The sequence below is a fragment of the Coenobita brevimanus genome, chromosome 13 (assembly GCF_032717465.1).
Source record: "Coenobita brevimanus isolate Jiangsu-jjx chromosome 13, ASM3271746v2, whole genome shotgun sequence".
Lineage (NCBI taxonomy): Eukaryota > Metazoa > Arthropoda > Malacostraca > Decapoda > Coenobitidae > Coenobita > Coenobita brevimanus.
In genome coordinates this window covers 22,322,114-22,335,862 of record NC_136966.1, presented here as the reverse complement: position 1 = coordinate 22,335,862, position 13,749 = coordinate 22,322,114, and positions in this window count along the sequence as shown.

The window sequence follows — 13,749 nt, the reverse complement described above, 5'->3', positions numbered from 1 at the left end:
TGAAGTGTTCTGGCAGGTGTGTGAGAGAGGACAAACGTACTACATACAAGTAATGATAAAATAAATTAAGTTTAGGGGACTATAAATACGGCCAGTTGTGTCTTTGCTTAGGCCGTGTTAGGTCATATTTCGCCTTTTATTTATTCTATGCCATGATGTAATTTCTTAATATCTCCTGATGGCTCTAGTCAGCATTGGCTAAACTTTTCGAGCTGGGCAGATTAGTTAGAGGCTTCAGTAACCATTTCACTACAAAAACACTTTCCATACCTGCATAAAGTATTCTCGTATTGTCACGAATATAATAAATCAGACGTGCTGGTAGTGGAGTCATTCGCCCCATCAGGCCGAGGACGTGTTCTTCGTGTTTTCCTGCTTCCACCTGGCGCTTTTATTTAGCTCTGGCCGGACTCTCCATATTGGTGTTTTATGGAGAATATTGTCAACCTTTCACTGCCAGAGGTTTTCCCAAACTTAAATCAAACCATCTGTAGGCAGCAGGATCCAAGGTGTAATATTAGATCTGGGTGTGTCATGGCAACACGGATCACTGCTCAATGGGCACACAGTGGACGTGACAAGGAAAACAACCAACAAACATTACAACATATTACCCCCAGACAACCGGCGCTTTGCACATCCAGGTCCCTATTCCAGCTCCAGGTGAAGACAGACTCGGGTAAAGACACACGACCGTCGCTTTCCAAATCCAGGTCCCTATTCGAGTAAAAGAGCGGCTTTAGGCAATAGATAAGGCTGCAGATAGACAGCCATAGATAGTGGACATATAGAGAATTATTAGAGGTAGGGTGATGTGCTGTGAAGGGGAAGTGCATAACCAGATAGGGACATAAATTTTTACAGGCCTTCTCATAAAGAGTAACGGACGGGGTCAGGAAGAGAAGTCCACAGATATAGTCATGGATACATAGGTAGACAGATACCATATGTATGGCCACAGCTGCATGGGTAGAGAGATATTTAGCCATTTTTAGATGGACAGATAGTCAGACAGATAAGTAGTTATAGATAACCTTTTAAGTATAGATTATCACTCTACTCGTCGCAGTCCACTTCTAGAGCAACAGCCATAGGTAGACAGGCAGATAGACAGGCGTAGACAGACAGACAGCTATGTAGACAGACAAGCAGAGAGATGTTTAACCACAGGTAGATAGGCAGGTGGACAGATAACCGCAGATTGCATGACAGATAGCTAGCGAATCACAGATGAATGGGTAGAGAAGCTGATAATCATAACCAGAGAGATAGGTAGATAGATCGTTAATCGCAGATAGACAAACATATAACACCGTCGGTTCCAATTCAGTCCCCATCCCAACACAAACCACTCCCAGACTCAGCCCACTCACTAACCTTGAATAGGCAAGGGAATGATCAATTAACTAATCAGAGGAATCTGATAAAGGCTGTCATTACAATTAGGGCCTGGAGAAGAAGGGGCAATTAAATTTAAAATGGTAATATCTGACCATCGCGAGACTTCACAGTCTCTTAAAATAAAAAGTTTCAAGGATAATAGTATATTGTAAACCAGTTTCAGATCAACTGGGTTATATAGCAGGTTGTTTTGCCGTGGCGTACCTTCAGTACTATGGTGTACTTTTAATTATACTTAGTATAGGCCACCACTTCACTTTTTACTCAGCTATTAACGATCTCCAGCAGTGAAGATGTTAATGAAAGCTTTATTTGACACCACCAGTTTGAATTTTTTCTTTAAGTGAATAAAAATGTATTGATTTATAAGGAATAACATAAATATTACGTCAGCATAGTGAAGGGATATATATATCATAAAGACTGCATTTCATTGTGACTGAACTGTACTAAAAAAAATCAAAGGTTTTGGAAGGAGACCAGTAGAAAAGATAATGTCAAGGTAGGATGTGAATCTGTTGAGGGGAAGTGAAGGGCGTGGATGCAACAGGATGAAACCCGCATTTGTGGATCATACTTCACGATATGTTATGAGAAGGAAAACAGGTCCAGGGTCACAGTCATTATGGGCGGTAATCTGATCAAGCTGAGTAGACCGGATTATTTCGTAGTAAGTATTAATCCAAGTCTGGCTGAAGGGTTAACTACAAATTACATCGATATGTTCTGAGCAGCAAAACAGGTTTAGGATTACAATCAGTTTGAGGGGTAATGTGATCAAGCGGAGATAATTAGACCAGATTAGCTAGTCATGGGTATTAATCCAAACTTGTCTGAGGAGTTAACAACTGTGTACAAATTATGTGGATCTGTGTCTAGAAATTGTTATTAGGGGTCAAAAGTCAAAGTCGAACCAAATAAATACTGACAGCTTTCTGGTAACTCTCATTTTTACTTGTATATTTGGACATGACACCTTCATGTTCAGTAGTACGTTATTTATGTCTTTGGTACTGACATATTTCTCTAAACCAACATACGCAACTATAAAAAATGGTAATAATAAACCTTATATCATCCATTTTTGTGGCTTAGAAGGCAAGGTTACCATAGTCCAGATAATTTAAGCGGCAGGAAACCACCTTACATCCTTGGCAGTGTTCTAGAGGACAGAAAATCCTCCGGCCAACTCCCAGATTCGATTCGTTTTAACTCATGTTCTCCTCCGACCTGAGACCTCTATAAACCATGCCACCGAGGCGCCTAACACAAGTATATTAACCTGCTCCATGCGGAAATAAACTGAGAACGCGGCTTACTTTACCGTGACTTCTTTCCTCTTCTCATCACTCCTTCCCCCTCTCACCAACACCTCTTCATCCTTCTATTGCTCTTTCCTCCTTTCATTAACACCAAGATTCCCTTATATCGCTCTTTCCTCCCTTCACCAAACACCTCCCCTCCCTTCTATCGTTCTTTCATTATCTCTCCAACAGTTCTTCTCCCTTCTACCATTCTTTCCTCCTCTCACGAACGCCACCTCTCCCATTTTCTGTATCTTTCTTTCCTCCATCCACTTACAGTTCTTCTCCCTTCTATCACTCTTTTATCCTCTTACTAGCAACTCTGTTCTTTTCTATAGCATTGTACTCCTCTCACTTGCATTTTTCTTTCATCTCGCCACTTCTTCCTCCTTTCACAAACACCTCTTCCCTCCTCATTCACTCGTTCTTCCTTTCACCCTTCATTCTGACGCTTGGCACTGTTGTAACGATATCTGGGCATGACCCAGCCAGCCACGCCGACGATCGCATGTCTAATTAACTGGGCATGGAGGTGTAAACTCCCCTAAGATACAGCTGTTTATGGAATTATTTGTACATACTATTGTTATCGAGCATATAGCCAGTATACACTTGACATCCAGACAAGAGTGAATACTAATGCGATAAATGCAAAACATTTAACTATCTATGATAACAGGTAAAAATGATGGTGATTTGAATACCTTGTGTATAAGCTCAGATCCATTATATATACAACTCTATGTTGATTTATGCACTCGCATGAGCACTGCTACTAACACGTCATCTGGGCTGTAACCTGCCATGTCACACCTGCCTTCATATCGACGGCGCCGAGCACGTAGAAAATTAATGCACCTTTGCAGCTCTGAATGCATAAATGGGTCCAACCTGTACAACTGTACAAAAAAGTATCGTTACAACGTTGTGCTAAAAAATATGACAAACGACGATGGTTTAGGAAAAAACAGGCAGGGGAGTAGGAAACTGTTGGTACCCCTGCATATCCAACAATGTTGGTCATGCATGGGATACAAGAGGCATTTCCTGTGTTTGAGGTAACAAATGCGTTGATATGAATGTATCAACCCTTCGGAAACAACAGCCATCGTAGTGTTCGTTATGTATTTATCGGACCTCTGAGTAACGATACTTTTTTGTACAGTTGTACCTACGGCCAGCTGAGGAAGAGTCGTTGACTGTCTCTCTGAGTGGATATTCCCGTTATACATGATAAGTCACCCAAAGCAGCATTATGTCAGGGTCAGTCCTGTATTGGTTTACTGAAGGACCGGAGCACTTCACTTGGGAGGAGGAAGGCCACTCCTCGACCACCCTGGTTTACGACGGATGGCATGAGAGAACTCAAAGAGTCCAGTTCAATCATACTTTATTCACTGGAGTCTGGAAGTCTGCTAAGTCCGTTGTGAGGTCCACTAATCTACCCACGACACACCAACGGAGGCTGATCCCTCTTAGCCCCCACACCTCACGCGGCATACAGGCATAGGTACTAAAACTAATTAGTTCTTTTGTGATATGCAATGGATAACACATTCAGATCTGATGTTATGGTGCTGGTGGAGTGTTTTTATGACGTGATAGGTCATATGAAAGAGCAGTGAAAACGGTGATAAAAGAATACACAGTCACCTGCTCACCTCTCTCTTGGGTGGACACAAATGTCCATAATAATAAAAGTGTGGAAGGTATGACGAACCTTAAGTTTTGAAGATAATTTCTGGAGCCTGTAATAATATGGGACATGGCTGACAATTACGTATCGGTGTTGACTTAACTCTGTATTGCAGAATGCTGCCTGATCTATATAACATTACAGGTGTTCCATAAATGACCGTAGAATATTAGAGAGCTTGCTTACATCTTCGTATGCTCAGTTTTAATAAGACGACCGTGTCAGGTGTATATAAATTCCTAATCCAACAATACCACGACAGAGTCATGTTCATTATCACTCGGTCATCTCTGTGGGTGGATGGCTGCCGCGGACATTTGTGTGGACAGGATAATGGTGAGGTGTGGCGTGACTGAATCCACTACACCAGTAGAGTTCGTCTGGCCCCACGTTTAAGGGTTATCGTTGTGTGTGTAACGCTGTATGGTTATATCTGTCGTTGGATACCCATATTAGCTCTGTGTGTGTGTGTGTGTGTGTGTGTGTGTGTGTGTGTGTGTGTGTGTGTGTGTGTGTGTGTAGATTAAGAAAAAGAGTTGCTTTGTTACACAATTTCACAGGCCTCACAGACCTTACGGTTCTAAAGAGGTGACTTGGTTTTAATACCAGTAAATTAACTAATCATACTCCATTCAATTCAGTTACTGAAGCAACTGTGACTGAGAGTCTGTACAAGTCATCAAAGGAACAGGACAAATGTGTGAAAATAAATGAGGCGACGCAATACTGCACCCAGAAGAGAACGATTAGATCACGCCAAGACCTAAAGGGTGGGATGGAACCTAGAAGAGAGGGTTTGGGTCTTGCCCGCGTCTAAAGTGTGAGATGGAACATTGAATAGAAGGCTTGTCAAGGCCTATAGACCTTTAGACCTTTAAATTCTATGACGTAGCAAACTGTTTCATGTACAGTCGGGTACAAAAAAAATGTTTGTTCTAGCTCTTGTACCCGTAAGTTTTCTCTGCTGGCTAGTATTTTCGTGCTGACAAAGGCTTGGTATTCTTGGTCCAAAGCTGATTCTCTTATTTGATAATATGTCCTCAGTTTTTGTGAAGTACATGCAGTTAAATCTGGACGATTATTTGTCCTTGACTGTACTCCACCTTGCCACCTCAGCCTTCCTTCATGCAAATCCAGAATAGCAGATCAAAATATCTCCTGGTGCTGGACTAACTCTTAGTTGTGACTGGTGTCAAAGACGCCCAGGCAGACAAGGTCGTTCATAGCCAATGATTATGACATTCTTTTTCTCATGTAACGTATCCCAAGCCACAATGCAGCTCAGATCTCGCTTTGCATTCCACGCAAATTTATCATCATAGTCATCGTTGCAGTCGTTGTCATCATCATCATCATCATCACGTTTTACTTCAACAGCATAATCATGAAATAATATTTTCATTATTTAAGGAAGATGTAAAGGATCTATAAGTTACAAAAGGTAAAACAAATCTGCAGGAGTTGCTCTAAATAATGATCTAATTAATTTTAGTTATGAATAAGCATAATTTTTATCATTCTCCTCTTCGCCCTAGATATTATCAGCATATTCGAAGTACTGTAATGCACCCTCAGTCCAGTCTCATCTCTCTCTCTCTCTTTCACACACACACACACACACACACACACACACACACCATCCACCCACCCCTGACTACCATAATAGCCCTCTATGACTGCCTGACTCCACGCCACTGGAGAAAGTAGGTGCCGTTTTCTAAGTGGTTTTGAGATTTCGCAACCCCCCTTCCGCAGCAATGAATACTACAGCTAGCAATGTATTCTGCAACTTACACCCCAAAATCCTCTTGTAGGGTATTGATGCAAATTTACTCCACGTTCAAGAGATATTAATAACATAGCACGATATAAATAACATAGTAACTTAATATGTAATGCACAAAATAAATCGACCTGGAAGAGGAGCTACAAAGCCTCCTATGCCACTTAGAATATTGCTGTTGATGTCGCACTCCCTACTACCTAGGTGAATGTCGCATTAGCTTCATCTAAGGGGTGTAATTTATCGTGGTGTTTGTGAATACTGGGTATCGGAATGATTAAAGTGGCCGGGGTGCTTTATACCCACACTTGGACCCTTGTGGTATAGTCGCGGCGCACGACTCTGAGGTCGTGCCCTGGCAACCTACCATTCAAAAGTGCGTCTGATTTCGTGTATAATATGAGACGCATTTGATTCGTGTATAATATGTTCGTGTATAATAATATTCGTGTATAATATATTCGTGCATAATAAGATTTCTGTATAATAATTATGTGAATGTATAATAATACTCGTGCATAATATATTAAGATTCTTGTATAATATGATACGAAATCGGACGCACTTTTGAATGGTAGGGTTGCCAGGGTACGATAATGACAACCTCAGAGTCGTGTGCAGCGACTATAGTTAATTACAACCAAGAAGCCTAACTACACGAGTCAGCTTCGGCACGCATTCGTAAAAGATCTTAACTGAAGTTCTTTCACCTTAAGGTGACCTAGATTTTCCTTCGGTTCTAGGTTATTTCACGTAGCTCACTGGTAATAAAATTAATGCTACGGCTCCACATACATCTCACTGCATGTCGTGCGTTGCATCATGTGCTGATAAACTGTTGTTACAGCTCAGCATTCGAGACGGAGAAACGGCAATTTTACGTAAAGTTAAAATGAATTGCATTTTTTTTTTTTTTTTTTACGCTCTCTAGTTTGGCTGTAAAGTGTTTGAGAGCTGAATGAGTTAGGGAAAAATCCAGAATAAACCATATTACATGTAGCTAAAGCGCATGAAAATCTATGAGTCCCATCCGAGTAGGATTTAGTGTGAAGGTGGGTGGCAGTGAGGGTTGGCTGGGTAGAATTTAATGGCCGGGCTTAACAAACGCTGAGACATTTTATGTTAATACATCTTGTTGGTCACCTGCCTATATTTCACTAAAGTGTTTGCATACGCCTTCAGAATCCAGCCTGGAAAATTTATGATACGAATCCATCTTTATTACGGGTATTCAGTACTTTTAACGCCGCGATTAACCTACATTTTTTTTTTTTTTACATTAACACTTTGAGGCCGAAAATGCAATGTATAGGTTAACTTTACGACTACCACACGATTCAAGTGAGCTGAGGAAAGCATTTTATTTTTATTTTTTTTTTTTTTTTTTTTTTTTAAGGATTTTAGCGCTCTTCTTACCGTGCTTAATTTTAATCAGATTGATATTAACCCTCTCAGCCCGAGGACGTAATCTACAACTTCTTTTTATTATCAGGCAATTAATTTAAGCTTGGGAGAGCATCCGAAAAGTGAAGGAGTTAATGAAGGCTATATGCTGCTTCTCCAGCAGGAGAAGTCTCTCGTAACTGAATCAGATCAACCAAGACAGCCAGTGAGATTTTTAACGAATACTGTTTGCTTTTCTCGTGTAATTACTGTAACTTGCCTGTGATTGACATTAACGACGAATATGTTGTCAGGCTTCAAAATTATGAGGTTCCATTATGGCTTAGGGATCAAGTAGCCCTGATTAACCCCTTCAGTCCGATGGTATCTTTTGCATTTTTAATCTGGCTACCATCAGACGAAAGTATTGAGTTGAAGGGACAGCTCTTATAATAATGGAGTTAAGGAGTTGGTTACGAAAATGTTCTTTTTTGAACTGAATGAAATGTAGTGACAGCAAGAATAAAATATTCAAGAGGCCCTAGTGATTAACATTAAAGGTGCAGTGGTAGATAAGTTTTAGAGATATGAGATCACATTATGAAGTATTCCTTGTTCATATTATTGCATAATGCAGGATTATGAACAATGTTTCATTAATTCTTTTGTGTCAATAAATGGAATGTTTTTCTACTGTTCTTTTTTTTATATTTCACCTTCACATAAATTTTAGCATACACAGTGAAGATGATGATGATGACGATGACGTTAGTAAATTATGCCTCTCCCCATACTCACTTTATTACCCTTCCTGATCACAATTTCTCCCAAACAAAGGAAAATAAATGGAACTTGATGATCGTGCTGTGTGATGGGCATGCAATGACTATGTGTCCATTAGGGGGAGGCTGTGGCTGAATCGGTAGAGAGATGGCCTGGGATCCAAATGGACCCAGGTTCTAATCCCGGCTAGGTCAGAGAACAGTTAAAGGATTTGAATTTCATAAAGCAGACTTTATCTATCTCCCAGAAGACCCTCCGACATTTCGTAAAGACACCCCCGCTAATACCAATACACCAGTCCTGCATGAGACGGACCTAGAATGAATTCAATATGAACAGTGGGTGTTAACGCCAAAGTGGTGACCTGTGACGTATGGTATGTAGGAGGACTACTGGGCCCTGGGAAGTGGTTGTGAAGTATATGCTCAGATCTGGAGGATAAAAAAAATGTATCTATCTATATTTTTCTATTTATCATTCTCCATACATTTGTTCATATATCTGTCGACACATTTATCTATCTACCTAATAATTTTTCCATGTACTGTATGTATCCAGTCATCTAGTCATCCTTCCATCCATCTAGTACTCTGTCTATGGTGGGTAATAAGGATGCTTAAGAGTAGCAATCTATTACCAGTATGGGGCTGCGCTGACAAGGAATCTGCACATAGCGGTGCTGTGCACCCTGGGTGGAGCAGCTGCGGCGTCCTTCTGGGAGACAAACCTCCTCATATTTTCCCACACCTTATGGTAGGAGGGACCTTGGTCCGACCCTGCTGAGGCGTTGTTTAACACGGGGGGTAAGGGGGGTCCCTATATTGTGTATGTACTGAGCTGTACTTGAATGGTACAGTTCAGTACATAAAAAAAAGAAGTTGTTTACCTGCGTTCGATGGGCCTGCTCGGCCAGACAGACCAGGGTTAAGCATCATCAGCAAACTGCATGGGGTCGGTAATGATGGTAAGACCAGACTGCATTGGAAAAAAAAAGGCATGGTGGATGAATGTTAGTGCGGTATATAAATAAGTAGCTATTGTTTACATATCCATCTCGGCCTACTTATCTGTCTACCTGTCCATCTAGCTATCTCTGCCTATACTGTATATATGTCCAGCTAGCAATCCATTCATCTCTTCTGTCACTCCAGAACTCAGTCTATGCTCTGTTTATCCTATGCTGTCTTAATCCATCTCAGCGTATCTATTACCCCCCTCTCTCTTTCCCTCTGTGTCTGTCCGTCTGTCTGTCTGTCTGTCTGTCTGTCTCTCTCTCTCTCTCTCTCTCTCTCTCTCTCTCTCTCTCTCTCTCTCTCTCAACATCAGTCAGTGTAATATCTCTTCGTAATAGCGAGACATATTTATCATATTCTCTTCAGTAATGTGATTTCATAAGCTTATTGTTCTTGGCGCATTGGCGGAATTCAACTTGGAGAAAATCGTTCGTAGGGAAGGGATTCAAACGCTTTGATCTCAGAGAGTTTTCCTAACATGAATATACCTGTTAGTAGTCTTTCTTTTCCTTTTTTTTACGTATCTTACTCCAGTCACAGACGTGACACTCTATTCTCTGAGGTCCTGCTGTCGTTCTCTGTGCCACACACTTTCGCATGTCGTCACTTGGCCTCTAATACCTACTACTGGTATTGAGAACATGCTAGGGCTGTCTCTTTCAGGACTGGTGCGATGGCATTAGTGAGTGATTTTTATTACATGTCGGTGGGTCTAATGGAAAATCAGTAAAGTTCGTTTTAATGAAATTCATGCCATTCCACTGCTCCCTGCCCCGGCCATGGATTGACCTTGTGTCCTTTCAGACCGTTGTCCACTGTTCTGTCCATCCCACATCATCCCACACACGAACAACAAATGCAAAAGCACTAAATGCAGGACCTTCAGTGACCTTCCATTAATGCCAATGGTGTCATGTTGTGTGGTGCGGTGTGTGAGGGTGATGTGGCGTGAGAGGGTGGTGTGGTGTGGTGTAGTGTGGGAGGGTGATGTGGCGTGAGAGGGTGGTGTGGTGTGGTGTAGTGTGGGAGGGTGATGCGGCGTGAGTGGGTGTGTGGTGTAGTGTGGGAGGGTGATGTGGCATGAGTGGATGGTGTGGTGTGGTGTAATATGGGAGGGTGATGTGGCGTGAGAGGGTGGTGTGGTGTGGTTTATTATGGTGTGCTCTTATCTATTGTGGCCTCGATAAAGTCGCATTTGAAAATCATCGGCGAGAGATATAGGAAAAAGGCTGCTTTTAGATATGCCTCTGCATATTAAAATAACATTTTTGTATTGACTGTGTTCAGTTGCAAGCCTTCCTCCAAAACTAACATGCTACTATATTTCCATTCCCCTCCCTCAGCGAAGCATCGTCTCAGTGGCTATCTCTTATGTCTTTCTAACCCATCCAGTAAAAAAAGCAGCAAGAAAAATGCCTTTCTGGTACTAACGTTATTGTAAACCCTCTTTGACAATCGCCGTGCTATTTTTTTTTTTATGCAAGAAAGAAGGAACCAAAGGCCAGGAGCCCGCAAACCGTTCCTTACAAGAAAAAACAAAAACAATACAAAAGAGAGCCAAATTCAAGATCCGTTCATTTCCAAATGCCTGGACACACTGCGTTTGAAAGACTGGAGATCATAGGAAGTAGGAAATACAGACAGAGGAAGACAGTTCCAGAGTTGACCTGTTGCATAAATGAAATATTGGGAGTAACGGTTAACTCTTGCATTAGAGAGCTGGACAGAAAAGGAATGAGAGTTCATTGCTAGACTGGTGCTACGCTCACATCTTAGAGGTGGTGGGATGCAAGCAAACAGTTCAGAGGAGCAGTGACCATTGAAGTAGCGATAGACAAGAGAAAGATACAACAGTGCGGCGAAGAGATAGAGGTTGAAGGGAGTCAGTAAGAGGAGGAGAGTTGATGAGACGAGAAGTCTTTGACTCCACCCTATTGAGAAGAGCTGTATGTGGGAAGCCTCCCCATACATGAGAGTTGTACGCTAAACTGGGGCGAACAAAACCCGTGTATAAAGCCAACAACTTTGCAGGGGTAAAGAAAGTACGGAGTCGGCTTAACACACTCAATCTCTTGGAAGCAGATATTACAAGAGATGCAATATGATTTTTCCAAGATAAGTCCCGAGTGAATGAAACCCCAGGCATGTTCAAGGATGATGCAGGATTGAGCTGGATATTATTAAACCTTAGAGGGTACTCCTGTGGAAGATTGTGACGGGTTGATAGATGTAAAAACTGAGTTTTTGATGCACTAAAAACATCAAGATTATTTTTACCCCAGTCAGAGATACGAGCCAAATCCGACATTAGGTGTACCATAGCCTCATTTCTTGTTTGTTGAAGTAACTGCTGAGATGGACGTTGCTGGAACCGAATGGAAAGGTGAAGGGTGGAATCATCAGCGTACAACTGGATAGGGTTAGATGTACAACGTAGAAGGTCTTTCATGAATAAAAGGAAGAGAGTTGGTGATAGGACAGAGCCCTGAAGAACACCACTGTTGATATGTATCTATGCCCGTGATGACCCCTCTTCTTCATGGGTTTTTCTCCCTGCTTTCTCATTATTTTCTCCACTGGCGTGAATTACGACGCAATATTTCTCTTATATCCACGAACTGGAAGGAAAAATGTAATGGTTATTCCAGAACTGCGCTTTCCTTTCCCCCATTCCATCCATCAACACACACACACACACACACACACACACACACACACACACACACACACACACACACACACATTTTTATCTCTCTCCTCGTATTCACACCAGCTTGCTTTTCCCTCTACCTCGTTTTTCTCCGTTCTTTCTATCAAAATTATTCTCCTTTCTCTCTCTCTCTCTCTCTCTCTCTCTCTTTCTCTCTCTCCAGTGCAGTGGATCCCATAAAAGCCCCTATGAATCGACTGGGTTCACGACCAGAATTTTCGGGGCGTCTGAGGTAGGTTAAAAAGAGTAGGGGGGGGGGGAAGAATTTAGGAATTTTCAAACCTAAGGATACTCATAGAGTGACTGACGCCTGTTCGATCACGGGCTGGAGAAAGGAACAGTTGGGTGACTTAAATTTTGTTAAAACAGGCCTCACTGTTTTCCCTTAAGTCTCATCGACATATAACATCACACAAGTCCTGAATGAGATTTTATCTTGCTCTAAATTTGTCTTCATTTTTACTGGTTTTTCATTTTTTCAATGAACTCTACTTACTATATATCAAAACATGTATCTTTATTAATAACCACTGCTTAGTGGAAATAAAGAATCTGAATTAGAATTTGAATTCTCCCCGCCCCCCTCCTCTCTAGTCTCCTCCTCCTTCTCCTCCTCTTCGTTTTCCTTTTTTTTTTTCCTTCTTCCCATTCACTTAAATTATCTCTCAGCCTTCCCTGGGCGCACAACAGTCTCCTTGTTTACGTTTGTGGTGAGCAGGGCGTCAGGTATTCATATGGCTGTCTTTTATCTGTTTATTCACTAATGGACTCCTCACTCTTCTCTACTCTGGGTTTCCTTTGATTTCTTTTTCATTTTCTTCTGTTTTCCTGCTTTTCTTCATCGATATTTCGTTTTTCTTACTTTTGTAATTTTTCTTCATTCCCTTCTTCACACATTTTCTCTCACTAATACATATTTATCTTTCCTTTTCTCTACTGTAGATTTCTATTTTATTTTCTTATCCTCTTTTCTTTTCAGCTTATTTCTTCCTTTCCTTCTCTGTTACCTTGTTTAGTCCTTTTTAATATTTTCTTCGTTATTCCTGCTTTATTTTCCTCCTTTTCTCCTTCATTTCTTCAGTTCATTTGTCATCTCATTAATCACCTTTTCCTTTTCTCCACAGTCTCTTCCCTCTCTTCCTTTCACCATCATCTCTCTTTCTTTCATATTCTCTCCATTGCTTTTTTTTTTTCTCCCTTCTCTCTGTGTCCTTTTCTCTCGGCTTCTTTCCCTGTTCCTATCTCCACAGCCTCTTCCCCAATCCCCCCTCAGCAAATCTTCCCTTTCTTTTTTGCCTTATTACACAACTTCACTCTTTCCTCCTTTCCTGTTTATTTCCTCTTCCTTTCCCCAGATCTCTGTTAATCTCCGTCTTCTTCCCTCTTTCCTTGACTTTCTTTAATTTCTCTTCCTCCCTTCTCATCCTAACTTCTTTACTCTTCTTTCTCTCATGCTATTTACCTACTTGCCCTCTCCATTTCATCTTCCCCCTCTCTTTTATCTCTCCTTCAGGCCCCATCCTTCCCTTTTTTCTCTCACTCTCTTTCCCCTTCTCTCCCCACCCTCTACGTCCTCCTAATGGCCCGTCTCTTCCTCTTCCCTCCTGTTTTCCCTTTTCCTTGCGCCTCTCTTCAATCTCCCTTCTTCCCTTTCCTCCCTACTGTTATCGTTTCGC